This window comes from Apus apus, chromosome 18 (assembly GCF_020740795.1).
Source record: "Apus apus isolate bApuApu2 chromosome 18, bApuApu2.pri.cur, whole genome shotgun sequence".
Classification (NCBI taxonomy): Eukaryota; Metazoa; Chordata; class Aves; order Apodiformes; family Apodidae; genus Apus; species Apus apus.
In genome coordinates this window covers 6,382,070-6,403,167 of record NC_067299.1, presented here as the reverse complement: position 1 = coordinate 6,403,167, position 21,098 = coordinate 6,382,070, and positions in this window count along the sequence as shown.

Genomic DNA, 21,098 nt, shown 5'->3' with positions numbered 1-21,098 from the left:
GAACATCCATTTGCTAATAGACAAGAAACCGAGTGCGTTGCAAAGGAAGCGAACTAGGAAAATTGTGGGCTGTGCATCATGAGATACTTGGCATTCTCTGCAAGTGTTTGTGTACAGCGTTGGGAGTGCCGGCCTCATTAACTGGCTACCATAAGTGGGCAGCATTCCAGTCCCAGCACACAAGACTGCCCTGCAGGCCTGCGTGGAAAAATGTGCTGACTAAACACTCCACGCATGCCATGCGTTCATGTCCCTGCTCAGCAGTGCTCCCTGGCCTGCCTGTTCCTGAGGCTGTCACATTCACTGGAGAAATGGGGAGTCTCAGAGTGCTCCTCGGTGGAAGCAGATTTCACACAAGTGATCTGCTCTCCTCCCAGCTAGCTGCTGTGACTCCCATGGCAAGGCTGAGAGAAGAGGCAGAGCTGCACACCCTGAGCCACAGGGGAGCCATTGTCTTATGCCAGAACGTACCCAGAGGGGTGTTAGCACAGGGCTGCAACCTTGGGTGTCCCACAGGGCTGCAACCTGCGTCATCCTGGGTGACCACTGCACAGATGTGGTGCTGAGGTACCAGGAGCAGACGTTTGTGAGGAGGCGGGTGGGGAGGGAGTGTAATTTTTGTGATTTCATGGATGAGGCCAGCAGGATTTCACAGGGAGTGGATCTCTTTTTCCAGATCCACACAACCAGCCGTGACAGAGCATCCCCCCACACACTGTTCTTAGGATGGAACACAGATTCTGTTAAACTGTCACACACATCTATGTCAGGGTCTTTATTTAATTCCTTAAACATGCTGTGTTTCATAGGAAATCTGGATTGAGAATGTATATTGGAGAATGGAGCTCAGGGTGGGAGGGAAAAAAAATATTCCAATTTCATTGGCATTTGTGCCTAGTGAGCAGCATTTACCAGCATCTTGCATCTTGTACAGACAACTTAAAATTCTACCATGTTGATCCTGTTGTGATTTTTTTCAGTCTTTACCTTGAAAACAAAGAAACAAAATTGGATGAAAACTGTATTGATTTGCAACTAAATTCAGGTGGTTGTTTCACCACAAACTTCGTGTGCAATCTTGTTACTTCAAGTTGTCTGGAATCCCAGCTCTCTGTCTGTAAGAGAAGGGGGATAAAACCACAGCTTTAGCAGAGGTTTGAAAAGAGAAATACAGTGTCTGGGCAATGCTAGTAGGATCATGTGAGCAAACTGAATAAGCTGTTTTGCCTAGAGATTCAGGGAGGTAACATTTTTTGTGCCATCCACTATACATTTATTAATGTACTTGATAGGACTTTTTCTTTGCTGTACAGGGTGTGTGTGGCCAACGTAAGAGCTGCATTCTGTAGGAGAAAGCAACCACTTTTTTCCTGAATCGGGGAAACCACAAACACATTGTGTGCTTCATTCCTGTGTGAAGTGGACAGTGGCCTTTTTTGCATATTGAAAACCAATACATTTTAAATAAAAAATAAAATGTGGGATGCCTAAGCTGGATCAGAGGAAAGTGTTAAATCCTCGGTTTAGCCACTGAAAGGATTTCTCTTCCCCACTGTCCCCCCACCCCCTGTCCCCATGTCTCTTGCCTCACAGACCAAGTTCTCTGGAACAAGAATTTTCCTTTACTAAATACCACAATGAAGTCCTAACCTCACTAATCACCTCTAGGAAGTCCTGCGTTGTAGACCGTATCAAGGGCCTTCAGCTCAGTAACATAAGCTCGCTGGAGAAAAGGAAAGACCTTTGTTTTTTTTTCCTGAAGGAAGAAAAGCACTGATGCATTTCACATGCTGCTTTTATGAGACGCTCTGATTACCTTTTTAGCTGGCTCGCCCCAATTTCATTCAGCTATCACAACACTGCATTTAGATGATGAGACTGAATTACTGTATTCGATGTGTTTAACACGTAATAGAAACCTGTTTTAAGAAAATGCGGTGTTGGGATTTGAAGAGCTGAAGTGTTAGGTGTTTCAGATAAAAGAGGCCTTTATTATCCATGATTTTCCCCTCAAAGGCTTCCTCCCACACAGAGAGTAAGAGGATTCCTTTCGCGCTGCAGCGCAGCACAATAATGCACAGTAGCTCTGGCATGCCTGTCTGCTGTGAAGTTGAGAAACTGAGGTCCTATTTTTAGGCATGCCACTGGTTATTCTTTTTAGGATATACAGAGAAAGTGAAAATGGTGAGATGGTGGTCATGGGACAAACCCTCACCCTTTTCCTCAGTTTAAGTGCCTGCATTGCCTGCAACTGAGCCAAACCATTTCCTACCGATTTAAAATTTGGCCTGCACCTTTAAGAAAACTTTTAGCATGGGTCCATTCCTTCCACAAGCTTTTCCCTGCTTAGCTGCACTTTGGTGAGCCTCATACAGAAATTACAGCAGAGGCCACCTTGGGCAGGTGAAACACCCACTCCCTTCTGTCTGCTTTTTTTTTTCCTTCTTCTGTATCACCTGTCATCACAGAACCCAGAAATTTAATAGGAGTCTTCTGATGGTTCCAATGGCAAGGTCAAAAGCAAGGGATGGAACACCAAATCCACAGGTTTGACAGTAGTATATGCCAGTGAGACCTGGACAGGTACAGGGAAATGAACAGTAGGCTGAGAATAATGGAGGAAGAGACTTGAAAATGAAACATTACTGTTGCTCTTAAAAATAATTTTCTCTTGCTCCAGAAATGGAGGACACAAAAAACCAGCTGTGTGGTTACACTGCATGTTTTCTGTAGACAGGTCAGCAGAAAGGAACTTCAAAGTGGGACTGAAGGGAAGATCACTGGAGTGTTCATTTTGCAAGATGGTTCATCTTACCTCCTGGGGTCGTGTGAGTAACTGAGAATTGCAGCTTTTAGAGCAACCAAAAACTCTCTAGTTTTAAGAAAGCTTGAATATACAAATTTTAGTGGTCTATAAACCAAATAAAAACCTTAACATTTATTTTTAGAAAAATCTCATGGGTTTTGTAGGCTTGCTGTAGCATTAACTATGTTGCAATAACACTGCCTTTTCTCTGCTATTTATCACCGGTCTCTTCTGTTTAGATTATAAACTGTTTGGGGCAGGAAGTGTCTTTTACTCTCTGCTTGCACAGCAATGCCTGAATCTCAGCTAGAAGCCTCTAAGCTTTGCTGTAATGTAAATACTAAATAATGCTAGTCACAGAGGAGTTAGCCCCCACCCCACTTGGAGCCCTGCCAGCCTGCAGGGTTTGTTCTAGCAGCAGACAAGCCAACAGTAAAAAGTGACAAATTTTGTTGGCGAAAGTTATTCATAGGTCTAACAAGGATAAGAAACACCCGCCTCTAGAAACAGAGGCTTATGTCTCTCCGAGGATAAACACACCCAAGATTGACTCATGCTGGCATAATCCCCTTGTGCAATTTGTATATTGGCATTGATGTGTGTGAGGAGAAAAAGACAAATATTTAGTTAACAAAACAACACAGGAGTAATAAAAAATAATTAAGCGGCTTTACCTCTCAACACACTGCAGCAGGTGAGCTGCTGCTCTTCCCCTCAGGTAGCCATACCCATCCCTGCTAGCAGACCTCCCTCATATTTGTTTTATCTGCAGCAAAATAACCAGCTTAAGTTAGTTAAATGTTGAAGAGTATAACATAATAAATAAATAAACAGAGTGCAGTAACCCGCAGTCTGGTGAGGAGGGGGGTATATATTGTGGTGGAAAAAGCAGGCTCATGTTCCACAGGAGAGCTTTGTCAAGTGTATTGCATAAGGAGATTACAGCCCTGAGTCTGAAGCATGGCTGAAGGTTTTAGTTGGTTTTGCTGCTGCCTCTGTCATTAGCCTGCTGCTGAACTGCATCACAACAGCCCCTCTTTCATCTCTGTGGAAAAAGGCCCAAGGTCTCTCATTATATTTTTCAGAGCTGTTATCCCACATGGCTATTAGCTTCATTCCCCCAAGCCCTTTCTTCTTGTTGTTTTAAGTAAAGGGAAAGGAGTTGGACGGGTTAATCTTCTGTCCACATTATACCCTGTGCTCTTGGATTCATTTGATGTGACAGGCCTATAAAAAGGACAAGAGTCCAGATGCTGCTGTGCACACCCTGTGTAAGGCTTGTCCTGCCCTCAGGGTTTGGGCAGTGTAGTTATGTTGATTAACAAAATGAGAGAAAACTCCTCACACCCCTGTGTGTCGTAGTCCTGTAAGCAAAACTCTGACTCCATGCCAGTGTTGCTGGCAAAAGTGAAAAAAAACAAACCAAACTTTTCCTTATGCAGCCTCTTCTGCGTGGAGGGAGATTTTACCACCAGTTCTCATACTGTGGAGTGGGAGGCCTCACTTCCAGTTCTGCAACCCTTCTTCCACATCTGCATGTGCAGAATGTGTGTGGCCACCCTCAGAAGTGGGGTGGCCACATACATTCCTCAAGCAATTAATTACGTCTCTCATCACATACCTAGTGAGAAGGCTGTCCTGGGATCAGCAAGGTCTGCTGGATAATCCACATCCCTTTCCATGGGTGGAGCAAGGCCACAGAGACCACTAGATCTAATATCCGCGTTCTTCCCAAGATTCATCTGCACATCTGAGGTAGCTGTGTCCCTCCACTGTGCATGGTGGGTTCTGGGAAGAGCTATTGCCATCTTCCACTTGAGAAACACCCATGAAGTTTCACTCCCTTAAGCATTCTTATGCACATGCCCTGTAGCTCTCAGTTATGTAGTCATCTCTGAGGAGGGCCTGGATAGACTAACATCTCTGTCTTAGAAGAGCTGCAAGAACCCCGCAGTAGATAAAAATGGAAGGAGTTGTCTTTCACAGCTCTCTGTATAAAGGTGAGACACTTTAAAACAGGCTGGGCCAAACTGTTAGTGGAGGATCAGCCCAAATGCATCTGATTGGCATTGCCTGCTGAGTTCCTTCATAGGTGCTGGAATTCTGCAAGCAACTGCCTGTGCTTCTGGTGTTCCTACTGATCTCACAGGCTGCTCCTGCTCTACTGAGTCAGGCTTTTAGAGACCAGGTCTATGAAAAGCCTGCAGATAGTCTAAAGGAAATTTGCTCTATTATTATGAATATTTAAAAACTCAAACCTGTAGCCTGCAAAGAACTGTCTCAGCTGTAAGTCATTACAGTGATGATAATAGAAAGGCCATTTTGTTCACCTGTCAATCATTCTGGCTGTTTGATGATTTGAGAATTAATCTGCAGAAGGGAAAGCAAACACAGATCTTTTGTTCCTTCCGATTCAAAGTCCTTTGAAATCAGTGTCTTCCCAGTCAGTGAGTCTTGGATTAGGTCCTCATTCCGCCTTCCTTTCCCCTGTCCCTACAGTACCATGAAAATTCAGGCTGTTTCTCTTTACTTCCTTCCTCTTCATAAAATGTCTAATAATCAGCCATCTGGTGTCCAAGATGCCTTGAGTATTAGGGCATTTCCTTTATCCAGGGGAGGCTTGTGAGAAGAAAGATAAATGTGTTCATGACCCATCCCTGCTGTGTGCTGATTAGGGTCTGGCATTTTTTTCTTTGTTCACAGTGATTACTGTAGCCCTAAGTTGTTTGCTAGAGAAACAGATTTTAAAGAAGGATCTTAGTTTCTGGTCTAGCAAATTTCATTACACTACTTAACTATTCTTAATTAGAATTCTTTATAACAATGTAATATAAGTTAAAGACAGTGGGATTTTGAAGAGAAGAGGCAAAGGGAGATCTATAGATTATTCATTCTGGTTTTAAATCTGGCTCACAGTGGCACACTATTTTTCAGTACTAGCTAAAAATCTTAACCCCTTCCTTTCATTCTGTGTGGCAGACAGAGAGCCAAAGCTGCAGTATCAACTGTGTGCAGGGCTCTGTTCAAGTCAGTGACAGTCCCTGGGGAACAAGGGTTTTAGTGAAAAACTGGGTCAGGTCTCAAGGTAGCCAATGCATTGAGATTAAAGTTTAAGAGGAAAATATTGAAGGGCACAGAGAAACTGTGACAGAGCATCCCCTGGTCCATTATGTTTTTTTAAAACAAAGCCTGGAGAGAGAGGGCAGCTCAGACTAAAATGAAAACAAAAGCAGCAGGAAGAAGCAGAAGGCAAAGAAAAGAACTGCCTTTTTTTATTCTGTGATGGACTAACAGTCTGTGAGGACAAATTATTGACATAAAGGAGGTTTGTGTCTTGATTTGTGAGCCCTTGGGAGTTGCAGGTTTTTTGTTGCCTTGACTGTGGTAGCATGAAGAGATGCCCATCAGGTACTGCTCATATTTCACAGAATGATACTCCCTTCCCCTTAGCATGTGGATGGTCTCTAGACCTTTGTACCAGGAGTCTTTGATAGTGTGTCTATAAATAGTAAACCATTTTGGTCAAACAGGAGTTTTTTCAGGTGAAAGAGAATTAAGAAGAGATGTCCTTAAAATACCTTTAAGCTGTTTCTGAGAACCTTAGTTTTTCTTCTGATAACCTTTTTTTTTCTTCTCCTTTTGAAAGTCCCCTTTAAGGGCAGGTACTCTCCATATCCTTGTTTGAACTCTGCATACTGTTCAGGCTGTGGATTATGGCAGTCATACCATATTTTAGCTATTCAGTGCATCCATGAACTAACCAGCTAATAACATGCATTAGCATGAGTGCAAGAAATAATAAGATAGCCTAAACTTTCTGTGCCACAGGATGCAAAACTTGCTTTATATGGAAACATTTGTCTCAATCAGTGTAAATTGCCAGGGCTTCATGCATATACTTAACTTCTTACACAGGAGATAGTTGCTGCCCAGAACTACTCACCAAGCACAAATGTATATGCAGATAAATATTTTCCTGGTGATGCTACAGAAGACAGTGAACCACATATTCTGCAGTCTACTCAAACACAGTAGAAGTCTGTATTAAATCCAGTGAGCTTATTTTTTACATTAACATTTGACTTAAGTTTCTCATTTTGAAAGCATACCATGGCAGAAATTATCTCCATTTTGGTTCTGTTGCTGTAATGTCTGATATTCCTAAACATGTAGTCATGGTAGTTGGTGTAAATGTTGTAGAATAGATTGTTTCAGACAAGTAGAGGCAATTTTAAACTATACACCAAAAAAGCTGGGTTTTTATCCCTTTGTTGTTAAAAAACCTTTGAGCTTTTTGTCCTGCTCCTTTTACTAACCTTTTCCTACAACAGGCAGTAGGAGACATTGTTAGTCAGGTGTGTATCTGGTTGATCATTTTAAGTGTTTCATGGTCCTGCTTCAGTGCTATGGTACGTTCTGGGGGGGGCAGGATGGATATGGTCTAGACAATCTGAAATCCCAGGCTGTAAAACTGAGACACACAGTGTTATGTTATGTTATAGCTCCTGATACTGGTCCTGACTCAGCCAGGGTTGTCGTGCTGAAGTCAGGCTTGGAGACACACTTCTGTGTCTTACTGAATCAGGGCACATACATAACATGGTGATTTAGAAATCCACCACTGAACTGATTATCATTTTTTAGTGGTCAAGCTTTTACTCCTGAGCAGCATTCTACAGCTTTGGTCTGGTGTGGGCATGCTGCAGTCCTGATCTTTGCCTGCTTCCCAGCAGAGAAGAGCTAGCCTGATCCTGAGGCTCATGCAGGTACATGGAATGGGTGACATTGCTCTGATTTTAGAAAGATCTCCTTAGACAGAAAGTGCTAGAAAGCACAGCCTGTCTCACTACCCTGTTTCTGTCAGTAGCTGCTAGCATGGCAGGGCTCAGCTGCCCCAGTTCTGCACAAATGCACACTCTAATCTTGCTGTTAATGTCTGGAGAGAGAATGGTCATGGCCAGTTCTTGTCAGCATCTGAATCCAGTCTTTTGGTTTTGTGCTAACTCTTCTTCCTCAGTTTCTATCCCAATCATTGACTTTCTCAATAACACCATCTCTGGAAATGGTTTGCAGGGGAAGCAAAATAAGCAGAACATGAATGCTGGCAGGAGCTGAGCCAAAGTTTTGAAAAATCTGGCTCTCACCCCACAGCACCAAATAGGAAGCCTTTTGCATTCATGGCAGACAAATGAACAGGAAAGGAAAAAGTAAACCCTTACCACTTTCCCTCATATTTGAGCTTAGTTTTACCTGATCCAGCAGCTCACGTGTTCCTTTACTTCTGCTCTCACTACAAAATTGAAGAATTCAGCCAGCTGAGAAGTGATCAGCTGGCCCTGGCTACTACCTGATCCTGCAGTCCCCGTTGTTTTCTGATGGGGAGTATTGCCTGATGAGACCTGAATACTTGATCACAATAAGGACAGAGGTCTCAGCACAGGAAAGTGGTTTTATTCAGGACATAGCATAAGCATAGAGTTAATTTAAAGTCCATACTTAAGTGCTGCAGCAGTCAGTGTTGACAGAAACGTTTACACTGAAGTCAAGTTCATATCTGCTTTTAATTGCTACTGCACAGGCTTTGCCTAAGCACGCTTTCAGGTGCTGCCTTGGAAAGGAGCACAAACCAGCACAGGCAGAAGTATTTTGCTAAATCAGGGGTTGTTGTACATTTTCTCACTCTGGTCCATTCATGGAAGACAGGTGGAAGAAACGCAGCTTTTGCCATTGGAGTGATCTCTGTTACCCCTCACTCTAAGTTATTTCCATTAGAAGAAACAAGTGAGTTGAAAAAGCTGACACGGAAAGCTTCGTACTTCCACAGGGCACTGATCTTCAGTGTGGCTGTAAGTAGGTCCAGTTCAAACCAGGGGAGAAACTCCCCTTGACCTCAAGTAGCTCATGGTCACGTTTGGAGCAGAAGCCACAAGGCTGAGTGACCTGCTTATCACTAAATAGCAGATGATTCACAGCTTCTGACTGAGAAGCCAGGAATTCTGACTGTGGGTCCTGAAATTGGTGCCACTCTATTTTCTGAGCATACTAGTAGGGGAGAGGCAGATCCTTCTGAAGGAAAGAACTTATAAAAAAACATAGAAAATAATTATCTTAAGAAAATACAACTTTTCCCTGTCACCCATGTGATATGTCTTATGAGAGCTTGGACTTCTGAGGGAAGACAGGGAAGTTTTAGCCTTAGCTTGATCATCATGAAGAGACAGTTGGAAAGTTGGATCTGTCTATATTTGGGGATGACAACCAGTTTACAGAGACCTTTGCCTCTCTGAAATGCTGCCTACTGCCATACACACTGATAACAACCCCCCAGTGTCAGGAAAGAATACCAGCACATCCTCTTTGCAAAGCTATCTAAAGAAACAGGAATGAATTTGTTTGTGCCTGAAGTAGAGTGACACCAGTCCTACAGCAGCCATCTGCATGCCTCTCCTGCTTCCTTCCTTGTTTTCATTCTCAACTCCTTTTATTGCCAATATATTTCCAAACACTCCCCAGGAGAGTTGCCAGCTTTTGCAGTTTCTGGTCACTTGGATTACACTAGTGCAAGGAGTTTGCAGCAGCCCTCCTCACACAGAGTTTATCACTATAACTGGGATAACCCAAAGGAAAACACTAAGCCATGAGAGGAAAGTGGCCAAGCACCAGGAATCAAATAGGTCAGTTAGCTGGACTAAAGAGCCAGCGGATTAACGTGGTGAATCTCCCATCTCAGGTGCTCATGTTGCCACCATTCAATGCAGTTTTCTGGTTGTTCTTTGCTCAGTTCAATCCCCCTCTTCCCTATGAATAAAATAATAGTTACAGGGAAAGGAGGTGTTGGCACAAAGCATGCTTGCTTTCTTTCCCATGGGAAAATCCTGTTCAACAAAAATTGAAAATGGCTTTCAAACCCAACAGATTAATCTTGGTAAATCTGTCCCCTCTTCAAGTCAGAATATGTTCTTATGCCCTGAAGAAATAAAGGAAGTATTTGGAAACTTTAAGCAGCGCAAGGGAAGAGCCCGTAACTGTAGCTTGTGATTTATTGGGAGTGCTTGTTTCCACTGCTCTGGCTTCCAGTCAGTATCATCATGATTTTGGAAACCATTTCAAGGAAGAGAAGGATGACCCTGTGGCTGAGACATTGAGACTGGACCAGTCTGGTTCAGCTCCTGGCTCTTTCAGAAAGTATTGCCATGGGCAAATCATCTCATCTGTCTGCCTCCCCCATGAAGTAGAGCTGAAAATGCTTCCTCTGTCTGAGATGTCTGTTTAGACCATATAGAGCACTTAGGATTTAAAATTACAAGGATGAAAAGAGTAGATGCAATCCACATCTGAGCTTCCCAGAATCCTTTTCAAAAGGTCAGATTTTGCCCATTACAATCAGCATAACAAAAAATAATTCCCTTGGTTTCGTGGAGTTCCTCCACATACTCATTGAGCTAAATGAAGTCAGAACTTAAAATATTAGATCTAAGTGCTTCAGGTTGTTTCTTCTTTAAAAGATTGTAGTCATAGCTATTTGAAATTAATGTCCTCAGCTCCCATCCATGAACCTCCTTTCAGTGTCAGCCTATTAATTGTGTAGTTCTGCAGCAGCTCTAAAGTTTGCATATTCCTCCAAATTCAAAAGCACGGTTGAGTTGTATTGTCTTTTACCAAAACATGAAACAAAAAAGCTCCTCTCCAACCATAAACACTGCAATTTACCCTAAACTATTCACATTTAAAATAGGAAATCTGAAACATCAAAATGACAAGCATTCAAGTGTTTCCATGAAGAATAATCAGGATGTTGGACTTGCTAATAATTTTGTGTAGGTGTTCAAGCTATCAAAGAATCCACGTGGTCCTTTTCAGTTCTGTATTTGATAGAAAGTGGTGTGCATGTAGAATTGCAGCAGTTGTTGGCTGTCCTAGGTGTCTTCAAAATAGTGTGTGCTGTTCACCTGTGCTGTGAGGCTAGGAACTTTAGCCCAGCCAATGCTCCTTGTACTGTTTACATCCTGATCCATCCATACCCTTCGAACTGGGAGGCTATCCCAGGCAGAAGGGCTGTTACAGAAATTTGCCCAGCTTCACTGATCAGCCTTGGCCCATCTGGAAGACAGCAGAACTGGGGCTGCAAATGTCTCTCTGCTCACATCTTTCCCTGTCTCACATGCCCCAGAGCTACACAAAGGGAGAGCTGTTCAGAATATCATAGTGGAGTTTTGCCTACAGCTCTATGCTGAGCAGATACAGCCATCTGCAAAGAATTCACATTTCAAGACATGCCAGTTCCAATGTATCTGAAAATCACAACCAGTCAGCAGGAATGATGCAGTCTGCGTTGCTGAGCGCTTGGGTGCACTCTTATAATTGCATAATTCAATGCTGTGAACTCCTGCTTCTCAGACAATGTGTTTTAGATATTGACTGCATGGAAGGTCAGCTTGTGCTAGTAAAACAAACAGGCATTTTGCTTAGTCCAGCAGTGTATGGAAGGCTGGGAATAGGCTGTGACAGGAGACATTTAGCCTTGTTAATTGTCCTTACTATGATGTGGTCAAAGAATTTCAGCCTAGTTTTTAGTAGTCCAGACTTACTGCACTTTGGGGTGTTTTTTTCATAAAGTGATGTGTAGGGGGATTAATTAAGATGGGTTTCTGATACATTAGTCATGACACAGACAGTTCTCAGTCCAAACCACTGACTGTGTAAGTGCAGGAGACACACAGGTAAGAGGTGGGCTGTGCACCAGGACACAGCCCAGGGCACACTGACTTCTGTTCCACATGGTGTGCTGCCTGTCCTTGTGAAAATACTGGGTGCATCAAGGCAGCTCGTGTGACTCCCTAATCAAGTATTTCTTGATTTCAAGCAAATTTCATAGAAGGTTGAAGATATTAGATATCCCTACCCATTTGGGAAAGATGATCTTACGATGAAAGTGCCAAGCTGTAGCATGAGCTCATTACTGATTAGACACCACATAAAAGTTCTCATCAATGTCCTACAGGATTCCTTGACACACCATATGCACAGGCAGCCCAACTAATCTTGTTGGGCCACATGATCACTCAGAGGTAAAGTGGAAATAAATGGCTGTCCCTTATTTGCTTGTTCCCTGAATCAGGTTATCCAGGGTCTTGCAGTAGCAGCAGCTGACATCCCCAAACAGTAGCTTTGATCCCAGAGAAGCAGTTGGGAATTAGAGGGAAAGAAAAAGTAATGTTATTCATTAGCAGCTGAGCTGAGAAAAAAAACCACAGGGTTTTGTCTATGCCTTGAGAAAGTGAAAAATAACCATGTGCACTTCAGTGTATTGAGTAGTTGCAGCCATGTTAGGGACTTGTCTGCCTTCTAGAAAATTTCCATGCATCTAAGCTTCAAAGTATACATATTTTTTTTTCTAAATGGATGCAGTTAGAATGACACAGCCTTCCCTCACTGGGGACACAAGAAAAGCAGAAAAATGCTTAATTAAGCCATAATTTATTTTTCTCTTCTGCAGGGGCTATTGCTAGTCTGTGAGACTGATAAAGCAACACATAAACTGCTGGCAGGAAAACCTGACTTTTGTTCTTGTTTTGTTGCTTCCTTTAATCCTACATACAGCATTCCTGCTGAGGGCAGACTGGTAGAAGCTTGTGAATAATGGAGAGGCATAACACTAAGCAAAGTCATCACAATGTGCATCTGCTGCACAGAGTATTTTTATTTAACCCTTTCTTATTAATAGGTGCTTCAGAGATAGAGACATTGAGGCAATTATGTGCAGAGAAATCAGTAAGATACCACAACAGCAAGTAATAAGAATACCATGAGATGCAGAAATAGTAAAAACCTACTAGTTTTGGGTTTTTTTTCCCCAGGGTGTCTGTTTTCTAGGCTGCAGCCACAGTTATAAATGTGTTAAAACAGCTTTTTTTTTTTTTTTTAATTATTTTTCTTTGGAGAGCTGAGAAATGCCATCTAGTTTGTGTGATAGAGAGAGAACACTGCCTGAGCTGTCCATCACCCCAGTCTCATGTACACCACACTTCTAGAAGATGCACACTTATCTTTACACACTTCTCAGGAAACATGGATGCTCTGATGAATTAAGTTAAAATACTGCTGGCAACAGAAGCTACACAAATACATGAGGTGTTTCCTTGATGGCAAGTGTGGTGGTGGTGGGGATGAAGAGTAGAAAGCATTATGGAAAAACAGAGTGAAAAATAACAGGACATGCAGCTCTGTGCATGTGCATCTGGGGGTGGATGAAAAAAAGCTCAGCAAATTATGAGAATTATCAATTCAGATGTTGACAAACTAGCTGTAATTGATGAACTTCAATGCTCAATTCAACTGCCTGAAATCAGGGGGGATGCTGGGAGAGGTTGTAGTTGGAGGTCAGTCTGGTGTAGCACAGTGCTCGCCGTGAGCCCTGCCAAGGTGCCAGTCAGCTTTAGGAAGTGTTGCAGTTACCTGTAGCCAAGGATAGACCCCTCATAGTCAAGTAGTAGCACTGCCTCTTCCACCATGGTTTAAAGAACAAAATCTATAACAGAGAAAAATGATGGTGGTTTTGGAAGCAGTGTGCTCTCTGGAGGTCACAGCTCAGCATTAGGGGAGGAATGCAGTCCTGGCTTGCCTGCTGGCTCTGTGTGATATGTAGCTTTGGGCATATCTCACAAGTAATCTTGTGATCTCCTTCTAAAATGGGGCTGATAAAACTTACCTAACTATCTCTTTCACAAGGTTTTTGAAAAGGCTGATTATTTAATTAGGAGTAATTTATCTTGATGACTCCTATTTAGAGGAGCTTTTAGAGGTCCTAGTAGGGTAGGCCCTAAACTGACAGGAGAGACAAGTGCTCTTCAAAGCCTTGCAGGACTCAGGAAAGAGAGGAAGGAAAGCTAGTTATCTGTCTTCAGCTGTAGCTTACTGGCAGAGCCAAAAGTGGACTGTGGCTGTTTCGTCTGGTGTCCGGGGAGATGCTCTGTGTGAAGTGTGAAATGATGTAAGGAATTGTTGACCCTGAAAATCAGGAAATAGACTGGACTGCCTCATCCCTCATGTGACTGTGGGCACTCCCTTCTGATTATTACCTGGGACCATGATAGCAAGAACAGGAATGCAGTCAGGGTATGATGGGAGAAGGCTCTGAACCAGGCTGTCCAGATGTATGCTGGTTAGACAGAACAGCTCCCTTCTGCTCTTGAGAGCTGCAAAACCTTAAAAGAAAAGCAGTGGAGTGTGCTGCAACTCTGACACAAGCTTCGTATACACATAGAAAGGATTGTGGGTCAGCTCTTCATACCAGCATTGTGATTTTAAATTGTTTGGAAAAGGGGGAAAAAACAAGTAATTGGCCTGTGGTACATACTAGGTTGAAAAGTTCTAAGCTCTAGAAATAATGGTCACTGGCACTCTGCAAGTGTTCACCAAGTCACTTGGTTCCACAGTAGGGCAGGTAAATAAATACCAGCCTGCATTTCAGAGAGCAGGGGGGTGAGGAGGTGCAGTGACCTCTGCACAGCTGAATCACAGGAATCAGAATCTGCTGGGTGAATCCTGTGTTTCTAGCTAAAACTTTCTGTCCAGCTTGCAGTACTATTCGGTTCTTGTAACTGAAAGTGAATCCCTTTTATCTTTGCCAAATCATAGACTCCCTATTTATTTAATTCAGCACATAGAAGGTGGAGGACTCTCTTGCCATGTATCTGGCTGTAAGCTCACAGAACCAGTGTTTTCCAGGGCTGATACAAAGTTGGATCCGTTTTTATCATGCAAAGATCCTGGTTCCCAGACTCTGTGTCTCTGGCATCTGTAACAGAGAAGCATCAGCCATCTAAGAATCTGCCCAGCCTTCAACCCGTGCTGCAGGAGTGCTGGGGAGAGGCTGAGTTATGGCAAGAGGGCCAGGTCACACATGGAAGTGAGACTTGCAAATTCAGGCTGGGAGTCCCAAGAGCAGTGCAGATTCCACACCCACTTGTGGAAGCACTGGTGATCACTGTACTTTCCCACACTCACAGAACAACCTCATAGAGAACTTGCATATAAAGAGGGGAAGAAACAAAAAGCCACTGGCAAAAAGACACAACAAAAGCTGCCAGGAGACAGTCATCTTATCTGCAGTTGTTACTCAAGTTACTCAAAATTACTGCTTATCTATAGCAAGGATGGAGCTGTTACTGTTTTAAAAGTGAAAAAAAATCAACAACCCAGCCCTGAAGAGCTTATCAAGTTACTTATTTACAGTGATGTCACAAAGGAAGTAAATTATGAGGTCACAGGGAAAAGACAATCATTTTCTGTCACTGGGAATGAAGGATCTTTTCTGCTAAACCCAGATGAAATTTTGAAATATTGTCATGTTTGAGATGCTCAGGGCTGGGACCACAGTTGTCTCCCACTTGGAGTTTACAGGAAAACGTTCAACAATTTTCACACAAAATAGGATTATTAATAGATGCTGGGATAAAAACATAGAAACACTTCTGTTCTGAAAGAAGAGCTGCAGAACAGATGCTGAGTGTCCACGGAGGCTGCTAAACATGAGGCACTGATGTTGCAGATAAAGAGTAGTGCTTATTTCCTGTTCCCTATGGGCTTGATCCAGAGTCTCTTGAAGTCTTGCAAAGGCTCCAAATTGACCTGTCTCTAAACTGTTGCTCTTTCTGCCCAAACCAGACACGGTTCTTTAACCCATCATCCCTGTATTGCATGAAGAGCATCTTGCAGTGAGCCAGGGTGAGATACAGGCATACTGAGTTTATTAGAAGCTGAAGAGTATGGTCACACCTCAAACTCAGCTGTTCCATAGGGCTGGTTTCCCTCATACCAACCACTTCCTTCCCTGCTGGAGCCAGCATTTGTCAACCAGGAGGAAAACAACGTAGCTGTGTGATTAACTGTCAGAAAAGTGTCTGTGATGTGTCCTGAGAAAGTCTTCTTGGGTGGATTGTTTTGCTTGCTGATGCGTTCAGCTGCACAGGTGAGGACACTGTCCCACTTGCAGTGTGCCACGTGCTCTGGGAAGGATGAGCCCCGAAAACCCTTTTTACACCCCTGCCAGTTTTACGACAGCTCTTGTTCGTTGCTACAGCAGACCCAGGGACAGAGTGTGTCTGCGCTAGGGTGGGGGACGTGTGCCCCGGTGTTGCTGCGGAGGTGCCAGCCCCGGTGCCAGCCCCTCCCTGCCCCTCCGTCCTGCCCGCCTGGCCCCGGCAGCCGGAGCTCACCCGCAGCTGCTGCCGGCCTGGCTTGTAGTGACATCCCCGGTGCCTGGAGGGGATACAACAGTGGGAAAACAGCTACCCAATAGCATTGTGCAATTCTGCGTTTTCTCCCAGTCCGGGAAATTACTTAAGTAAGAAATGGAGCGGGTTGGGCCAATGTGTTTCTTGGCGCTGCTGTTGGCGCGCAGCCAGCCCCCGGGTGAGCCCGGGCCCTGCAGGCTGCTGATCCCCTTCTTCGCTCCTCCCTTACACCGTCCCTCTCTGGTACCACGGGCCCTCCAGCACAGCAGCAGCAGTGCCAGATGGTCCTGAAAGCAGGAGAAGTGTTTCATAACAGGATTCAGGGGATCCCCGGAACGCTGCACAGATAGAACCGGGCACGGGGCAGCAAGAGCCGGGGCAGCCCCGGCCCCCTCGCCCAGCTCCCTCGCCCCCCATCCCAGCAAGGAAAGGCTTTCGTCTGGGCTGCAGCGGGATTTCTTCCCGATGCTTTGGTGCCCTCTGCAGCCAGGCGGGCCGGGACGGAGCTGCCGGGGCGGTCGGGAGAGCCGCGCTGGCGGGGCCGCTCGGGCTCCGCGGCTTCCCCGCAACGTCCCCGCAGCGTCCCCGCAGCGTCCCCGCAGCCTGCGGGGCGGAGCAGGGCGGGCGGGGGGGGGTCGGTGCGGCCCGACGGGAACTGCAGACAATGGCAGGAAATGAAAAAATGTAATCCTGCCGGGAGACAGCTATTTCCATGCGGCGAACCGAGCGCGCTGGTGTTCCGGGTGGCGGCGGCACCGGGAGGGCAGCCCCGCAGCTGCGGGAGGTGACGCGTGTGCGCACGCGGGGCTGGAGGGTGACGGGGGGTGCAGTTCTTTCTTGTCCTTGTATTCTGTTTTTTCTCTACCCCCGTCCGTGAAGTCTGTAAAACACAACCTACTGAACCCCTTCTGTGCTTTTACCGAGCTAGGTGCAGGGCAGGTAAAGGACCTGCTCTTTAAGTGTAGGAATATCAAGAGCAGCCCTCGTGCAACCTCTGGAATAACAGCAGCATAAACAAGCCGAGTCAGGCCTCTGCTGCTCTCTGTCCTCTTGCCCCTTGTGTCCACAAGGGCTGTTTCAGCATAGGGAATTCTTCCTGTGTGTGCAAGTGCAAGCTGCTCTCCCCACATCCAGCCCCTCTACTTACACAAGCCTATTACATCTTCTAGTACCTATTACTTATGAACCTAAATATTAATTTCTTCATTGTGCCAAGCATTTATTAATGTTTTTGCCCTAAGAACCTCAGTCAGGGCCTGCCTCCCTGCTGAATCACTAGGAAGTACAGCTAGGGACAGATCTAGAATAAGAAAATGGTTCTTGCCCTAAAACATTTACAGTCCATCTGTGTGTATGTATTTATAAAATAGGATGTGTGTATACTTACATACATGTTTATATATGTAACTCAGGAGTAAGAGACTCTGGGGTGCTTCAGAAGATGGACTACAGCAGCAGTGGTCTTAACAGACCCACTGCATAAATCATTGTCAAATCAATGTTCTTTTCAGCACTGCTTATCAGAGTGTACAGTTTTTCTTGTTGTGGACATCATGACATAAGACATGTTCTAGGGGATTTGGATCAGTCTGAAGGGAACAGTTCCTACCCCTCCACCTACCCATTCAACCCCTACCCATAGCTGAAATGTGGAGGTAACTGGGAGATCTGAAATCATCTCTGCTACACAGTAGGAATCTTGAAGAGTTACTCAGTCTTGTGTCATGATGAAATATTTTTTCAAGTAGCTGTTTCAGTGGTTTGAGTCTTATTGCTGGTGTCCCATGCTGGAATGTGTTCTCTGTTGGAGAACTTTGGTTTCAGATCTTTCCCTCCTTTGTTTCCTGTTGTTGAAACTGTTTTCGTTTTTTTTTAAACACAGCTATTCTAAAATTATTGCTAATGTCCTGCATAAGCAATAGCCCACTTTCCTCAAAGGTGCCGTTGCCAATAGAAGTTGACTTTGATATTCTTGGCAAAGCTTTGCCTTCAGCCCCTGATGTGTAGATCTTAGCATCTCTGGTCAGGAAAGGGAGCTCGTGGCAGTGGCTGTTGCTCAAGCACAGGTGTTGTGCGAGCTCAGAGGAAGAGGATGTTGGACCCCTTGGGCCCAGCTCAGAGCTTTGAAGTCATTTCAGGCTGGAGGCCAGCTGCAAGCTCACTCACGACTCAGTGGGTTCATCAGAAGTCTGTTTCTAGCAGGCAGATTTCTTATTCAGCAACCACAGAGGTCACTTCTCTTGTGGGCAGAGGGGCAAGGGGTCTGGGGCGCCCCATGGGATCCTTTAGTGTAACACTCAGTGTCCATGGTGGGGAATGTAAAGACTCCTGCTGAATTGAGCTCTGAACACTGTCCTTGACTTGGTGCCTCTGCTGAGCCTCAGTCTGAGCAAAATGTTCCTACTTCTTCAGTCAGAAGCACAGAGACAATTAAAATAGCTCCTACTGCTAGGGATGATTTCATAGGAGGTAAAAATAAATAGGGAGAAACAAACAAGACACAGGGAAGGTGTTTTAGGATGACAAAGCATCCTGACACAGAGACTCTAAAATCAAGGGTGTTTATGTAGATGTGTTGAGGCACTTTCAGAAAGAGATTTGGCTCCCTGTGGAAGTCACTGGCTCAGCATTAACTCAGGATTTGGCCTTGTGCACACATTAAGAATTCCCTTACAATTTCTTTGAACGTGGATAAGGTCTGATCTTTTGCCACAACATCAAGAGTTGGCCACTGTGACCAGAACCACTGTTCAATCCAGACAGCAGTGAGGGAAGTGATGATGCCAACTTCATAGGGTTGGATTTTCCTGTGTGCTCAGCAGACCTCTTGGCACCCAAGAAAAAGACAAATTTTCTGTAGGGCTCAGTACTCCTGAGCTCAGTGGCTAAAAAGGTGTTGAGCTGTGACTGCTGGAATCCTGGGGGTGTGTGGATCACATCTTTTCAGTGGTACCAAGGTCACCAATCAATTAAAAACAAAATAGCACTTGGCAAGCTCATTGCTGGGAAGGGAACCCAGCAGACAGCAGAAGTCCAGGTATTTCATTGCAAACTACTGCATCAGGGCAGTTTTGCCATCCAAGAACACTGACCCTGCTTAGCCACAAGGAGATTTTGTGCCTTGTAATCCCCACATTGATCTGGATTACTTTTTTATTTAAAGAAACTGACCTCTAGCAGCCAGACCAGATCTCTCTGACCCAGCAAGTGAGTCCTGAGCATAAGTTAAGAAACAAAAGTTCCAGCTAAAACCAAAATGCCAACAAGTAACACTGGGCCTCAATTAAAAGGCCAAGGGCAACAGAAGAGCATTAACTTAGATAGATTTTAACATTTTATTAGTAGATTAAATACTTTTAACAGTGATGCTTAATTAATAAATTAAGGGTTACCAAATAAACAGCACATTTGTTAAGAGATAAGGCATTGTTAAAGTTCAGGTTTCTCATTACTAGCAGCCAGCCCCAATTCTTTTGTTTTTAGAGAAAGAATACACACCTCCATCGTGCAAGTATTAACCAAAGACACAGAAAACCTATGTTTACATCTCTGATGTGGCACAGAATTCATGTGTGTCTTTGGTAAGTTCCCCAGCTTCTGCGTTTCAAACAAGTTTCAGAACTTCTCTGCCTGTAATGATATGGAAGTAGGTGATGTTTAGATGTCTTATCAATGAGGGCACAGTAGTCACACTACATGCAGAAATAGAAGGTCAGGGTATCAAAGGCACAGTAGGTGCTCAGGTACCCTTTACCCTGACTTGCAGTGCATGTTGTGCAAGTCACCCAAGGTCCCCTCCCTCTATAAATACCACTCTCTCGCATTTTCCTAAACATCCTCCCATGCCTTTGCTAATTTTAGCCTCTATACTCCACTGAAAAGGCCTCTCTGGCACCCTCAGGTATTTCATGTGACTGTGTAAACTCACGCAATGCTCACTTAGCTGAATCTTTATTACAGAAACAAGTCCTAAAAGACCCACTGTTAAACTTCCAGTTTAGGCTTCTTCCTAAAAATAGTTGTTGGATTGCATGTGAGCTAGAGACATTATTTCATACCTGCTATTCCTGGACCTTCTTTCCTGACCATGGGCACCACCCTGTTATAACCCTTCCTAAATGCACTTCCTTGATGAGACCTCGAAAAGATAAATGATGGGTGTGATGTTGCAACCCTGAGGTTGCTTTTTCAACAAGGAAGAGGCTCCATGTGTGAGTGTGATAACCACTAATCAAAAGCCAGCATTATTGATACAGGTATTCCAGGCATTCCTGCCACACCTACTTTACATTTGCCTCCTCACACTGTGGTGTTTTCTGTTACTCCTTTGTTACCAGAGTTACAGTGTGGTAGCCCAATGCCTGGGAATAGCAGCCATCTTAGAAATTAAAAAAAAATCCATTTGAAAATATAATCCTTGTGATTAGTAGTTCTTCCATTTTATGTCTCTGGAAGTTATAAGCCCAGTGAAATACTTTGAACTAACAGCAAAGATAGGCTGCTTGGGCTGTGCTGGGGGGCAGTACCTCTGAGGAGCACAAGGGCTCTAGAGATGTGATGGTTCTGAAGAAAAAGATGAAGCTCTGCTCTCTTCCTTGACTTTCCCCCATGCTGAGCAGTTGAGGAGGTGTTTACCCAGTCCAGATCCTGTCTGTATTCAGCATAGACATTTTTGCATCAGATGGGTCAGAATAGGGCCATAGTGTCTGGTTTGCTTCAGATAAGGTATGAAAGAAGTGGTGACATTACTGGTTACAAACCAAAAACATCTATTCACTTTTTTCAGTAGAAACAAACATCCATGCCTTCTGTTACTGGCCAGATTGCCACTTCTCATCCCTGGGAAGTGTTTGATACCAAAATCTAAGTGATGGTATCATTTAAAAAGCAACATACACATTATTCCTGTAGCAGCTATTGGAAGGTTACCTCAATGATACAGAGGTGTCTGAATATGAGATAGAGTCATGATCTACAGACCTTGGCTTTGTCACCTGAGTAACTCAGCCCCTCCACTCACCTGCGTGGTCTCATAATCTCAGTGTTAACAGTGTTTC